This window comes from Macaca nemestrina, chromosome 16 (genome assembly GCF_043159975.1).
Source record: "Macaca nemestrina isolate mMacNem1 chromosome 16, mMacNem.hap1, whole genome shotgun sequence".
Lineage (NCBI taxonomy): Eukaryota > Metazoa > Chordata > Mammalia > Primates > Cercopithecidae > Macaca > Macaca nemestrina.
The window spans coordinates 22,641,756-22,658,261 of record NC_092140.1 but is presented as its reverse complement, the minus strand read 5'-3'; the positions used below and the strand labels follow the sequence as shown (position 1 = coordinate 22,658,261).

General features: G+C 36.4%; 1 long non-coding RNA gene across 1 annotated transcript in view; it reads right to left on the bottom strand.

Moving 5' to 3' along the window:
- Positions 1-350: 350 nt before the first annotated feature.
- Positions 351-16,506, bottom strand: part of LOC139359076 (uncharacterized) — a 38,754-nt gene continuing 22,598 nt past the window's right edge. The window contains exons 2-3 of the long non-coding RNA XR_011614683.1: positions 7,431-7,527; positions 351-365 (exon numbers count right to left, since the gene is read on the bottom strand). This is a non-coding gene — a long non-coding RNA (uncharacterized lncRNA). The remainder of the gene's footprint in view (positions 366-7,430; positions 7,528-16,506) is intronic.

Here is a 16,506-nt window from a genome sequence, read left to right as displayed (position 1 = left end):
TTATAAATATCTGAGCAGTATTAACTTTGAAAAGCAGACACAAACCAGAATGGGTGGGGAGAGAGATTGCATTTGGCACAGCTTCAAAAACATCATTTCAGAAAGAAAATCCAATTCAATTTTCAGAATGACTGGTTAAACCGATCCATGACAGGTCTATATAATCAATATCTACTGCTACTTACCTTGGCAGCATTCCTGGAGAGATCATTTTTCTAAATTGTCCTCTTCTCAGCCACTTTCCATTGTGTTTTATGCAAATTATTTTGGCTTGTCTACTGTATTTCTTTCTTTCTTTCTTTCTTTCTTTCTTTCTTTCTTTCTTTCTTTCTTTCTTTCTTTCTTTCTTTCTTTTTTTGCTTCCACTGCAATAAAGAACATAAGCAACATATTGCATTGCATATGAAATAATAGGTATTTTTAAATCCCTATATGCATTTTATTTCTTTGTGCAGTCAATTTTAATATTACTCTAAACTATCAGAGATGGGTCAAAATATTTTCCCATCTTCATAGCGTCTTGTAGATAATTCTAACCCAATGCTAAAAACCAAGTATTTCTATCTCTGTTATCAACCCCACTTTTACAAATTGTCATGCACCCTCCTGCCTTATGATGTTTCCCTTGGAGAAATCAGTGTTTTCTCAGCCAGCAAAGCCTTTGGCAGCAGATATAGCCACTGGATAGAAAACTGTTGATCCTCTCCAAAATACACATCTGATGAGGGCCCTCTGTCAAAGGATAAGCACCCAGTTAATTTGGGACTTAAGAGAAGTGGATCAGGAACCACTTTCACTTCTCCACTTAAATATACCCTCATATCTCTCAATAGCTTTCCATTGCTATGAGAGCAAAATCTAAACCTAGAACTGTGACTGATAAGTCCCTGCCTGGCCTGGCTGCAGCCCACCTCTCCAGCCCCGTCTCACGGATTCTCCCCAACATCTGCCATGTTCCAGCTACACAGGCCTCAAGTAAAGCATGACACTGGATAAGTTCTCTAATTTATGAGACTCTGATCTGACCATTCCATCATGTATGTTAGCTCAGTTGTGTATTAGAATCCCATGGGGAGTTAAAACAATACTAATGCCCAAGAATTACTCTAATATGGGGGAGAGGGGAAAAAGGGATGGTGAAGTTTGTTTTTCTCTTATTTTAATCTTGGGCTGTGAAAGTGAAAATATAACCAAAAGCTTATATTTTCAGTGATCCCCAGTTGTACTGGGTTGAATAGTGGTCCCCCAAAAGATATTCCTAATTGCTGCACACTGTTGACTTTGCCATCTAGTGATGACATAACAAAACGCCATCCATTGGATGGCTTAAACCAAAGACATTTATTTTTTCACAGTCTGGGAGGCTGGAAATTCCAAAAGCAGATGCCAGCAGATTCAGTTCCTGGAAAGGACACTCTTTCTGGCTTGCAGACAGCTGCCTCCTAGACGTGTCCTTACATGGCAGAGAGAGAGAGAGAAAGGGAGAGCAAGCTCTGGTATCTCTTTTTATAGGGGCACTAATCCTATAATGAAGGGCCCACCCCATAATCTCATCTAAACCTAAGTACTTCCTAAAGACCCCAGATCCAAACACCATCACATTGGGGCTTAGGACATCAATGTATGAATTTGAAGAAGGAGAAAAATTCAGCCTACAGACGCAATAAATGTCACCTAAAAGTTTCTTTGCAGATGTTAATTTAAGGATCTTGAGAAAAGATTTTCCTGGATAATCTGAGTGGGCTCTAAATCCAATGACAAGTGTCCTTATAAAAGAAAGGCAGAGGGAGATTAAATACACAGAAGAGGTTTGTAAGCACAGAAAGAGAGGTTGGAATTGTGCAGCCCCAGCAGCCCACAGAAGTTGTGGGAAGCAGGGAATAATTCTCCCTCAGAGCTATCAGAGGGAATGCAGTCCTGCCAACATCTTGATTTTAGACTTCTGCTGTCCAAAACTGAGAGACAATAAATTTCTTTTGTCTTAAGCCAAAAAAAAAAAAAACAAAAAAAAAACTAGTGCCCATGTTCTATCCCGAACCAATTAAATTGGTATCTGCTGGAAGTGAAGCCCTGGCACTGCTATTATTTCAAGCTCCTGAGATAGTAACTCTGCCATGTAATCAAGTTTGAGAAGAACCAAACTAAATAGCTATTCCTTCCAGAGATATTTTCATTTTAATTAGGGTTTCTTCCTTCTAAACAAAAATAATCTTGACCTTCTACATAAATATTGTCCAATATCAGATGCTTTATACTGGAGAATATATTAAAAATTAGGTATAGTGATAATATATATTAGAGACTTACAGCTCCTTTAAAATCTGTTGTCACCTCTATTATGATGGGAAAGGATTTTTTTATACTTGAAAGATAGACTGAAGTCACTATGGAACAACATAACATTTCTACCTCTTCATTTTACACTATAAATAATAATTCAAAGTTGTCCTGCATAGTAACATCAAAAAGCTGGGTATTTTCTTTCTTTTGTGTTATAATTTCCTATAATTGGTTCCTATTTTCATACTGATCAATAGTGAATAAATCTAGGCATACCATGTGAAATAATCATAACCTAACAGAGAAATACAGGCCGTTCATCTAACCCTAATCCTTTCTTTTTAACCTGCCATCAGAAGGAAGTGCAGAACGTCACCTCTTCATCTCTATTTCTTAAGGAAAGAATTACTCATACGTATTGTTAAATTGGCTTCTTCCTCCCAAAAATAAATGAGAGATGAACCGCATTGAGCATAGGTACATCACTATGCTCAGAAAGCCATTTGCTTGCAAGAGGAAATTAATGTAAAGCGGTCTTACAACATTACATGACATTAAATGTCTATAATCACTTTATTCTGCTTAAGTTGTATGATGTGTTCAGCCAGCATTCTCCTTCTACAATCTCCCCCTAGGAAAACTCATCTTCTTTCACAACTGCAGGGATCACTTCAAAACTAATAGCTCTCAAATCCCCATCTCTATCCCCGACATCCCTCCTAAGCTCTAGAGGCCATATGGTGCAGTAGTTAAGTATGAATATAGAGGCTTTGGAAGCAGAGTGTCTACAGGCAACTCCCAGCCAACACTCTTAGGCCAAATTATTTATGTTAAATAAGTTTCATTTTCCTCATTGTTGAGAAAAATGCATGCATCCCAATGCCTGGCAAGAAGGAAGTACTTGATAAATGTAATATTTACTATAATTATTATCATTAGGCCTAGCCACACAGATGTCCCAGGGAGTCATTTTGTATTCTCCCTTCTCCCTAATTTCCCATTTACTTTTTTTGGCTTTATTGAAGTAGAATTGGCAAATAAAATTGTATATATCTAAAGTGTACAACATGATGATTTGATATATGTATACATCAAAAATGATTAGCACAATCATCTTCATTAATTTATCCCTCACTTCAAATAGTTATCTTTTGGGGGGAGTGAGAATGCTTAAGATCTACTATCTTAGCAATTTTCAGGTAGACAATTCAATGTTATTAATTATAGTCGCCAAGTTGTATACTAGAACCTCCAAATGTATTTAACTAAAAGTTTGTACTCTTTAACCAACATTTCCCCACTCCCTAGCCACTGGCAACCACCATTCTTCTCTGTTTTTCTATGAGTTCTACTTTTTTAAAATTCCACAAATGTGGTAGATAGATGATAGATAGATAGATAGATAGATACATACATACATACATACATACATACATACATATATACATAGATATAGATGCAGACATAGACACAACTATAAATACAGATATAGATATAGATAGATGTAGATACCAAGCGTGATCCAACCTCACTGTCTTCGCATGTGCTCTACTGTTTACGTGACCCACCCTTTCCATCAGATAACTGCATCGCCCATTCATTATTTCCTTTTGTTCTTTGTTCAAATGTTATTTTAGTGTAGGTATACAGATTTATACACACACACACACACACACACACACACAATGGAATATATCTGGCCATAAAAAAGAAGGAAGTGTTAACATTTATGACAACTTGGATGACCTTAGAGGGCATTATGCAAAAGTGAAATAAGCCAGACAGAGGAAGACAAATACTGTGTGGCACCACTTAATTTTAGTTGTCTTATCCTGTTGTTCTACCTCTGCAGAGACTCATTGAGTTTCGTCCATCCTTGCTCACATGACCTGAATTTAGGTTATCATCTCTTTGATATTGAGACCTCCTCATAACTGGTCTCTTAGGCTCCAAACTCTTGACCTTACATTGCTGCCTAATTTCTTCCAGCAACACAGATCTGAACTGGAAGTGTCCCTGCAACACACTCAAGTGCCTTACTTAATACATCATTCAAGGACTTTCAAAACCAGCCTCCAACCACCCTGCCCACACTCACGTTCCCTACACACCTCTCATGAGGTTCTCAATCTCACTCTAATTATGACAGATGATATTAGTGAGTCATCCACTTCTGTGGGAATTCTCAAAATAAATGTAATTATCTGACCACTGTCTGTAAATCTACCCTCCAAGAAAACAAGGTAGAATGCAAGTGAGAGTAAAATTATTAAATGTGTATGTATGTATGTTATATACATATATATAGTGTGTATTTATATATATAATCTTAACGTGTTTCTAATTCATAACTCTTAAAATAAATTATGTGTAAACTTTGGTACTTTATAATTGGTTTTAAAAGGATTACTAGACTTGTACCCCTCAACCAATAAGCTTTTGGATGACTATGTTATAGATGGGTAGTGATGGCCAACAAATTAAATTGAAATTAAGCCAAAAATGCCGTGGTGATTCATTCTAGTGTACCTTTGCTATTTCAACACTCTCACCAAAACACCTTATACAGTACTCCACTACCTCCCAGTTCTTGAATACCAAAGCGCATGGTGTTCCTTTTGTTACCTAGGCTTATCTCCCTCGTCTGCCTGGTAGATCTACTCATTTCTTCTACTCTTGGTTTAAATAACACTTTTCTGTCTCTCTACCTTTTATTTTAGGTTCAGGGGATACATATGCAGATTTATTACATGAGTAAATTGTGTGTCACTGAAATAAATTAAAGGCAATGGAATACTGAAAATGAATAAATATTACCTATTCTTTGAATGTTCCTTGACCCCCTGGAAGATTAGATGCATGCTCCTTCATATATCTGAACTCAAGATGACCTGAAAACTGTGCTGAAATTCTGAGATTCAGTTCCAGGCTCAGGTTGGATGGATCCCTCAGCTGCAAATTGCAGCATCAAGGTTAATCAAAGAACAACAGCATAGGAAAGGTGATATTTCACACAACTGAAGTGACTGCAGAGAGAAAGTCTACGTATAAGGCAACTGAATAGAAATCACAACTTCAAGTCAGACAAAGAGTGATCAGGATATACATAGGAAGACTGAACCTGCAGAAAGTATTTAAGGTGCCAGATTACAACCATCACCTCTTCTTACAGGTCATGGGAACCTTCAGCCTAGAATGCAAAAGAAGCTCTCAGAGGCCACCCTGGAACATCACTGCAATCTATACATTACCATTTTATGAAAACTTACAATATTTTTTCTGAGAAACACTGATTATTAATAGAGAAAAAATATCTGGGTGAAAGAATTAAATGTATATGGAGGAACAGTGAAAAGGAAAATAAAAGTTAACATTAATATACTGGTATGGTAAATGGGAAGACAGAAATATATGGGCTATCTTTAATTGCTAATATAATTTAGGCATGGTAATATATGTAAATTTCAACACAGTGTCAGGAACCACCTAGTATTTCTAACTTGAAGCTAGAAAACTGTGTTATTGTTTCTAGGTAGAAAATAGTTTATCCTATTACAGAGCCTATCCAATTTTTCCATTGTGATTCAAAATAGAGTTAACGTAAAAATTTCAAAACCAGGCCATAATGAGGCAAATTTAAGTTAAAACAGCAGAAAGGCAACTCTGCTTCCCAGTGGCAAACATTTCCTTCATTTCCTTACATTTAAAAATCCAATTTCTATCTATTTCAAATGCAGTGATCTCTGTTAATATTATCCTTTATATTATTTTAAGTAAATACAAAAGGTTTACATAAAAATTTCAAGTTGTCAGATATCAACCTCATCAGAATAAATGAAGAAATGAACCCTACATATGATATGCACATATTGATTACAAAGATAGATGATAGCTAGATAGATGATAGAGACTGATGTTTACTAACCAACTTTGTTTATTTTACAAAAGCATTTCAATTAATTGCATTAATGATAATATCTCAGTTGATTCCTTTAGTAAAAAGTAATTTGTGCTTCTATTGAATACAAAGGTGGCAGCAAGAGGAGCCTGGAATCTGTCCTGTGCTTTCCCAGCCAAATCACATGCCCTAGCTCACAGCTCCATTCTGGAAGAAACAGCATCATTTTCTATTTCACACCAAGGCTGACAGCAGATTTTATAGTTCTCTGAAAACATAAGTGTCTGCATTCCTTTGAATACAAAACCAAATACATCACATAACACCTGATGTGTGATACCCCCTAGCACTGAGAGGAAATATTCAGTCACCCATGCATGCGTGCATGTATGCATGCATAGAACACATGTTAATTAAGCCCCCATTCTGTGCCAGGGCTCATTCAGGCATTAGCAACACAGCCCAGAGAAATCAGAAAGAAATCTCTGTTCTCATAGAGCTTACATTCTAGTGAGGAGAGACAGAGTGTAAACAGATTAAATCAGTAAAACACAAAGTAGCAGCCAGAAAACATAAACATAAACCAGCAAAATAAATGATAAGGAGGAATATAAGGAGACCCATAAATAATAAGGAAAACAATTAAACTAGTTTTGCTAGGGCACATGACTTGGCTGGAGAATAAAGTAAGAAAAGGGGATAAAGAATATAGAGAGGCTGGGAAAGGGTGGCCACAGAAGACCTACACCAAAGATAACATCTGAACAAAGACCAAAAGGAAACTGAATGGGGCATGCAGTCATCTGGGGAAAAGAGCAGGCCAGGTAGAAAGTAAAGCACATGCAAAGACCATGAGGTGTGATCATGCTTGGTGAGTTGGACAGTTAGTACTACCAGATGTATGCAATGCTTACAATATAGACAACGTTTTATACAATATAAAACGTTCATGAATGTTTTACATAAAACAATCCATTCAGTCCTCCCACTTATTATATAGGGGTTAGCATGATCCCCGTTTGATATAATTTGAATGTGTGTCCCCTCCAAATCTCATGGTGAAATATGATTCCCAATGTTGGAGGTGGGTTCTCGTGGGAGGTGATTGGGTCATGGGATGAATCCTTCATGCATGGCTTAGAACCATCCCCTCCATGATAAGTGAATTCCCACTGTGTTAGTTCAAGAGAGATTTGACAGTTGAAAAGAATCTAGAACCTTCCCTTTCCCTTTCTGTTGTTCCTATTCTCACCATGTGACCTGCCTGTTCCACTTTCAACTTCTGCCATGATTGTTGAGCTCCTTGATGTCCTCACCAGAAGCAGATGCTGGAGCCATGCTTGTACAGCCTGCATAACCATAAATCATTTTTCTTTATTAATTATCCAGCTTCAGGTATTTCTTTAAAGCAATGCAAAATTGGTCCAACAAACCATTTCATTGATGAGTAAAGTGAAACATGGTAGATAGGTAACTTGCTCAAGTTCATGCAAGGAGTCAGTGGATGATTCAAACCCAGGCAGTTTGGCCGCAGGGTTTGTGCCCATAACCACGCTACTGTAGTGTGTCCTACTCATTTCATAATTTTAATTCCCAGTAAATGCAGATCATGAACATATCTACATTAAACAATAGAAAGGAAAAATTTTGATAATCTAGTAAAGTCTATTATTCCAAAGGGCCAACCCAGAAATTCCACAGCAAAGTTAGTATCCATCTACTATTCCTGTGTAATAAGCATTTCTGCTGGCATAACATAAGTTTTTCTCATTGGTTGAAGCATTTAAGTGCCATAAAATTCTAAAAGGAGTAACCTTAACAAACCACTCAATTTCAATTACTATGATTCTAGGTCGTAGCTAAATTAATTGCCTACTTTGAAAACATTAGACAGGTAAATAGCAGAATAGTTAATAACAGATTTTACAACTAGATTTTCTGAGTACAGACCACAGCTCTATCGTTTTTGATGTTAACAAGTCACTTAACCTCTCTGAGTCTCAGTCTTCCTCTGAGAAATGTGAAGAGTAATAGTCCCTACCTCATTAGGGTTGTTGTGAGGGTTGAGTTAGTAGTACTTGTAGTTAAAAGAAAAAAAAAAGGTATAAAATAAATGTTACCTTTATTATTACTTCAGTGTCAGTGTAGTATACTAGGCAAGCAAGGAGCTCTTGTGGTAAGCTGTATGGATTGGAATCCTAGATCAACCCTTTCCCAGCTATGTGACTTGGGCAAGTTACTCATCTGTAAAGTGGGGACAACAGCAATACCAACTTCATAGTATTGTTGGAAGGATTAAATGAGTTAATACCGGTAAAATGGTTAGCCAGCACCTGGTACATAATAAATGCTATCATTTTGCTGATATTAACATTATCATTATATGTTATTTAGATTTATTAAAGGAAGTTGTTTTCTTTTCATTTTCATTCAAGAAGGCAAGACCACACTATGATTGCTTCTTAAATATCATTCTTTTTATTGTGCTCAAGCATAAAAATGTTACAATATGCTTTTCTCTGTGTCATTAGAATCCAACAAATTGAAAAGCATAATCCAAGAATTTAAGTATCCTACTAAATTATTTAGCCACTTCTTTGAAAAGCATGCTCATGGATACTTCCTTCCCTTGACTCATTACTAACCTGAAAATTCAGGTAGATTTAATTTCATTTTCCCCATCTGCAATTACCATCATCTTACCAATAGGATGTTTTCAGTATTCACTCATGTTTGACAGTAAAACCCTGATAACATGTCAAGATGCATGGCACGTGTAATGTATTTCTTCATTATAGGATAGTTCAGAGCCTCCGCTTAACTGTATACAAGGGAAAAGAAACTGAACCACAGCTCTAGTGAGCCATGCTGCTGACAATTACTATTTGTAGTGAACATGTTGTGCTTACCAAGATTTCATTACTGCACCTCAACATCTAAACTGTCCTGGGATTGCCTTAGAGGTCCTCAGACATATTAGTCTACACAGTCTTTTTACACAGAATATTACCTTTACCCCAACGCAAACGGCAGGAAAATCTGCCAAAAACCTAAATTGTTGTGTGATCAGCGTGGTTGGCACACACAGCAGAGTTGGCAAGACAGAACAAATGTTGCAACAAATATGCACTCCTGATGCTGCCCTATAAAGGAAAACATGTTGGCCCTCGCCCATGCTTACTGTGAGTCTAGAGCCCAAAGGTCCACACAGAAAATATCCAACGTGTGCAAAGTTCCTTGAGATGTCACTGAAAGAGTATTAAGAAATTCTGAATATAGGAATTCCACCTCAGACCTCATAATAGTTTTAGTTACCATGATGATCTCATTTTGAGGATTTTTACCCAAAAAGTAATACTATTAGGTGAATTCAAAGCTGATGTGATTATTTTGCCTCATTTTAAAAGTTTCAATAAAGACTGTCATTTCCTATCTCCACAGAAATGTTTTTAAATCTGAAATCCAACTATTCTAAGTTAAAGAGTGTAGCAGAAATTGCCAACTGACATTATCATTTAAAAGTATCATTGACAACACATAACAAAAAGGCTCAACATACAAAAAAACCTTTCTGGTATTTATGAGAGAAGATTCTTTCTAACAACCAGGAGAGCACAATTTTTACAAAGTTAGGATAACTTGTTTCTGATCAACATTTTTCAGTTATTTCCTAATACCTATTCCCCTGAGGGTCTGCAGAATCTACTGCAGAGCAATGATATTTAACCTCTTTTGATCTTTCAAAACTTAAAAAGTCTTAAAACCATAGATCCAAGTTATGAATAATATACATATAGGAAAAGTCTGCGTATGATAGCACAGGTTGATTCCAGATCTCAGAAAAAATAATTCTGTATTCCATGAGTCATGGATTTACTTCATTCTTTTTAATAGTTTAAGAACATTAATCAGAAGGCATTTGCCGTAGATTCCATTTTGTCACATTATGGCTACAAAACATGATGTTTCTGAATACAATTTATAAGAGTGATTGAATTACCTTACCATCTCTCTGGTTCTAGAAAGTAAAAGCATTTTCTGATTCTTTATGTGTTTAGCATTAGAGAGTCACTGTGACAATTTTACCATGTTAAAGGGTTCAAGGTTTCCAAAATCATTCTAGAAAGACAGTTTACCACCTTTGCTTTTATCCCTAGTAACTGTTACCAGGAAATTAGCAATCTTGTCTAAAAAAAAAAAAAAAAAAAAAAAGTAGGGGGTGAGGGGCTAAAATACAGCATTTCTGATGGCACGAGAAAACTGCTGAAATTAGGAAGACTTGCCATATTCTAGACTTTCTCCAGTATATTTAAGACATTCATTTATCTAGATTTTTTTCATTTTATAATTAACTCGAACTGCAAGCATGAAATATCACATAATGTATAGTAGAGAAGGAAAAAAATTCTCAATTTCTACAATGGCTCAGAAAATTTTGGAAGAACAACTATTCCCAGGGTTCTAGGCAGAAACTAGAATATGAGTCTTTTCTGCTCAAGGATCATCCAAGTTGTTGGGGGAATAAATATTCTCTACTGCATTAGAGATTCAATTTCAGGAGAGTCTAGGGCCACAGCCCTCTCAAAAACACCTGTTTTTCAATCTTACTCCCCCCTTCTCCATCTTTTTCCCTTTGAGCCAAATGGTTAGACCTTTACCTCATTTCAGTCTGAAAAACTGCTTTCACATCCATTCCTACACACATCTTACAGCTTGGATTCCTCTAGATTCTGGTTCTTGAAGTTTATAGAATACACTTGCAAATCAGAGAGCCTTTTTATCTCAAGAGCCTAATCCTTATAAGTGAAAGTCTGACTTTTAAGATTATTTTCTTCAGTACTCTTCAAGCATGGTGATTTTGAAAGTCTGCTTCACTGAAGTCTTTATCATTCCTTATTGTATTTCCACTGGAGACCCCTTGAAGCACTCTAAGTAACGAGTATTGCTTTAAGTTAAAAATACACCTGTTACGGAAAGATTTGCTCATTGTCTCCCCCCAGACAACATTCATATGTTAATTCCCTAAACCTCAAGTCACTGTGTTTGGAAATAGGGTCTTTAGAAGGTACATAAGGTTAAATGATGTCATAAGAGTATGGCCCTGAAACAAAAGGATTGGTCTCCCTATATGAAGAGGAGGACACGAGATACCCTTTCTCTATGCACTCACGTAGGAAAGGCCATGTGAAAACAAAGCAAGAAGGCAGACCAGGAAAAGAACTCTCACCAAAAACTCAATTTGACAGCACAGTGATCTTGAACTTGTAGTCTCCATAACTGCTGGAAAACAAAACAAAACAAAAAAAACTTCTCTTGTTAAAGCTGCCTACTTTGTTTATGGCAGCCTGGGCTGACTAATACAATCCAATAAAATTTCAAAAATATTAACACATTCTAGTTGATATCTACATTTCTTTTAGTCTAAAACTGAATTTTTTAGTTGGGAACTGTGGCTCACATCTACAATCTCAGCTATTTCGTTTGAGGCTGCAGTGAGCTATGATCATACCACTGCACTCCAGCCTGGACAACAGAACAAGATCCCATTTCTTTAAAAAAAAAAAAAAAAAAAAAAGAACAATAAATATGTTTAAAGCCCAAAGTACAGGACTATTTCTATATATTGGCATGATGAGAGGAGAAGACTTCTTTCTAGAAAAGGTTCTTGCTGGTTGGGCCGAACTTTGAGTTCTTATAATTTTTGGCCTGAGATATTTCAACAGGTGCAGATGTCAACCTGCACACTTTTTGATCAAATATGGTATAGTGGTGAGAACCCATCTCTAGAAGTAACTAAATAAATAAATAATTTTAAAAGACTGACTATTTTTCCCTATAGATAAAACAGTATTGTAAAATCAGGGATGGTTCAGGTGGTTCAATTATTTCAACTCAAACATTTCTGTTCGCTGACTGTTAAAATAACTCTAGAAACTGACTTTTAGAAATATTGAATTTTATTTTAAGCCATTATGCCATAAACTACCAATTTCAACTCAAAATGCAGTCTTTCATTCCCATTTCAAAATATGTGTTATTGTACAAAGAGGAAAATTGACATAGTTCCTGCCATCAAGGTGTTTACAGTTATACAAAAGGACAGGTTTAACCAAATAACTACACACTTCCCATAGATTCGAGTGTGTTTGGTAATCCACACACACTCTATTACATTTACTGGCACCCAATTAATGCATGAAGACTAATAGGAGAGTCACCTGAGAGTTCCTTGTTTCATAAAGTGCACAGAAATATATTTAATGTACATGATGCTACAAAAATGCATTGAGGTTATATTTTTGGAATCAGTGTTTAATATGAGAATGAATAACAAAAAGGCCAATAGAACTGAAAGGATCAATCTATAAAGAAAGACTGAAAAGATAAATGTCAATAGTGAAACCAAATAAAAACTGAAGGAATATGACAATAGCGATAAACGCAAAGTGTTTAGAAAAGAAAGAAACCTCAATAATGAGCCAAAAGTAAGAAAATGATTGTTTGCCCAAAAAAATGAGCACCAGCTTTGTTATTAAGCTAGAGATGCAGTCAAAGCAAAGGCTGCATGAACTCAGAAATGAGGGAAGAAATTCCAAGGACAGTCTACGTGGTCACTAAAGGGAAGGTAGCTATTGGCCATTTTATCCGTTCATGGTTATCCCTACTGAGGACATTTACCTTGGTAGAGACACCAAGAGAGTTTTTTAATAGTTCAAGAAATATATATATATATATATATATATATATATATATTTTTTTTTTTTTTACATATATATATTTTTTTCTTTCTAGACGGAGCCTTGCTCTGTCGCCCAGGCTGGAGCGCAGTGGCCCCATCTCCGCTCACTGCAAGCTACGCCTCCCGGGTTCACGCCATTCTCCTGCCTCAGCCTCCCGAGTAGTCGGGACTACAGGTGCGTACCACCATGCCTGGATAGTTTTTGTATTTTTAGTAGAGATGGGGTTTCCCCAGGCTGGTCTTGAACTCCTGACCTCAGGTGATCCACCTGCCTCGGCCTCCCAAAGTGCTGGGATCACAGGCATGAGCCAGCAAGCCTGGTCTCTGCAATGGTTTTTAAACCATGTTCTAGGAAACCATTGGATAGAGCTCTACAGAGAATAATGGTTCCACAATGTTGGATTTTAATTAGAATTTAAAATCTACATTAAACTATTTTTAAGCTAAACACACACCTACACCTGTGCACTTAAACACAGTTTAAAAAAAATAGAGTCAGATAGTCACGGGTTTAATTTCTGATTCTACTATGTACTAGCTGTTTGACCCTTCAGTTATGTACTTAATCTTTCTCATTCTCAATTTCCTTATCTAGAAATACAGATCATTATAGTACATATCTCAGAGTTGTCAGCAGGATTAAATGAGATGCTACAGGGAGGCAAGACAGCACAGTACCTTCCAGCATGGGTCCTCCAGCAATGGTTCTCTAAGTGTGTGCCACAGACAAGTAGCATCAGCTTCACTCAAAAACCTGTCAGAAATGCAAATTCTTTGGCCCCACCTCAGACCTACTAAGGGTGGGCCCAGAAATTGTGTTTTAATAAGCCCGCAACTAGATTGAGAACCACTGTCTTAGATTCAGGCTTCTTGGTTTGAATCCGAGTCTTGCCATTTCATAACTTCATAACCATGGACAAGTGACTAAACTTCTATAATTCATGTAAAGTTATTGAAACATAATAATAAATGTTAGGTGTGATGAAAGTGTTTAGGACTGTGCTGGATTCATGATAAGCAACTGAGTAAATGTTAGCCACTAGTAGGGGGAATTATTATTTTTATCATTTTTTATTAATGTGAATTAATATAAAATCATCATACTATGCCATTGTGAAACAGGGTCAGGTAACATTTAAGCTGTTACGTTCAAGTTGAAAGTAAGAAAAAGGAAATTGAAAGCTGATGGCCGCCCATAGAAATTTCTGTGTAATTTAAAAAGCAAGACCTGTAGAAAGGTGTCCAATATATATGTATTTCAGTTCCAAAGAAGTCACATTTTCTTTTCTTCATATGATCAAACTTGTTGAAGGCAGACATGCTAAAAATAAAAATGATTCACCATGATCATTCATGCAGTTTTAAAAGTCAAAGATTAGAAAGAGCCAACGTTCTTTCTAATCTGCTGATTTTATTCCTTTTGTAGTCCAAATGTCCACACATTACCAGACTTGAATGCTAAGTATGACACGTCATTATTTTTTTCATCTTTTGTGTCTTGTAAAAGTTCAAAGAAAGGCGAATGTGCCCATATGCATATGGCCTGGCATTTCGTTCTTTATTGCTGTGATTAAAATTTAAAAAAAGAAAAGAAAAAGAAAAGAAAAAAAAAGATTGAGGATTAAGATGCAGAGAATGGAGATGTTCGTGCTTGGGTGAGATGGTCATGATTTTGACAGCAAGCATCTGCTTCTTTACAGCCCAAGGCCCTGGAACTTCACAGCAATCTGATCATACCATCTGCAAGCATGGGAAATACTTTCTAAGTGTCTTATTTTCTAGCTTATCATATTTCTTGTATTTTGCCATTTTTTATCTTTTTCTTGGTAATAGCACACTAAAGTTCATAAAGTCTGGAGTTTTCTCCACGGGAAGACATTTAAGTACTAATTCAGGCTCCTCTTTTCTTTGATATGCAAAACTACATCTTTCCTAAGACTTTGTCCATTTTATCTACATTTTCAAATGTGTTGACTTAAAAGTTCATAAAATCTTTACATTATCTTTTAAAAACATATAACATCTAAAATTAGGCTTCCTTTTCATTTCTGGCATCAGTTATTTGTGCCTTCTATTTTATCATCTTGATCAATGGTATCAATAGTACCATCAATCAAATTTTGTTCATTTGGTAATCTTTTCAAAGTACAAGCTTTTGGCTTTGTTCAAAATTTTTAGTATGTCCTTATTTCTATAACATTAATTTAATGTTTTATCTAAACTTCTGTTATGTTCCTTTTATTTGGAATTGCTTTGGAATTTTAAATAAAAATGAAATTAATCATTTGATTAATTTTAGACTTTTTTTTTTTTTTTTTTTTTTTTTGAGACGGAGTCTCGCTCTGTCGCCAGTCTGGAGTTCAGTGGCGTGATCTCGGCTCACTGCTACCTCCGCGTCCCACGTTCAAGTGATTCTCCTGCCTCAGCTTCCCAAGTAGTTGGGACTACAGGTGCGTGCCACCATTCCCAGCTAAGTTTTGTACTTTTAGTAGAGACGGGATTTCACTATGTTGGCCAGGATGGTCTTGATCTCTTGATCTCGTCATCTGCCCACCTTGGCCTCTCAAAGTGCTGGGATTATAGGCGTGACCACGCCCAGCACCTAGAGTTCTTTTCTAAATAAGCAATGTTTTGGCTTTTTTCCAATAGTTTGACATAATAGTATTTGCAGTATAATTTTTCAGAATATTTTGTATCTATCATGATTTATCCTTTGAACATAGATTATTTTGAGCTTTTAATTCCAAAGGATGGAAATATTATATTGTATTATTGATTCATCATTGAATTATAGGTTTATCCTCCAGTTGTCAGGATAGCAATCTTTTTAAATGTGTGGAAACTGGCAGTACGGTCAAGTTTTGTATAGACAACTTTTATAAATGTTCTCTGTTTCTGAAAAGAAGGTGCATTCTATAGTTATGTGATATGATGTTCTGTATGTGTCTCTTAGATCAGATTTGTTAATTCCATCTTATAAATCTATATTTGTTTTACTGGTTCTGCCTGGCTTTTATCAATTAATGAGAAATAATTGTTAAATTCTACTACCATGATTGTCAATTTGTTAATTTCCACTTTGTTTCTGACTACATTTTCTTTTTTTTTTTTTTTTTTTTTTGAGACGGAGTCTCGCTCTGTCACCCAGGCTGGAGTGCAGTGGCCGGATCTCAGCTCACTGCAAGCTCCGCCCCCCGGGTTTACGCCATTCTCCTGCCTCAGCCTCCCGAGTAGCTGGGACTACAGCCGCCCGCCACCTCGCCCGGCTAGTTTTTTGTATTTTTCAGTAGAGACGGGGTTTCACCGTGTTAGCCAGGATGGTCTCGATCTCCTGACCTCGTGATCCGCCCGTCTCGGCCTCCCAAAGTGCTGAGATTACAGGCTTGAGCCACCGCGCCCGGCCTCTGACTACATTTTCTTGATGTATTTTGAAACTAAGTTTGTAGATATGTCCAAATTTACAATTATTTTATGTTCCTGAGAAACTGAAATTGTCAATACTATAAAATGGCCACTTTTATCCTGAGTCATACTATGGACCTTAAATTCTATTTTGTGTGACATACAAATAAATACACCAGGTTTCATT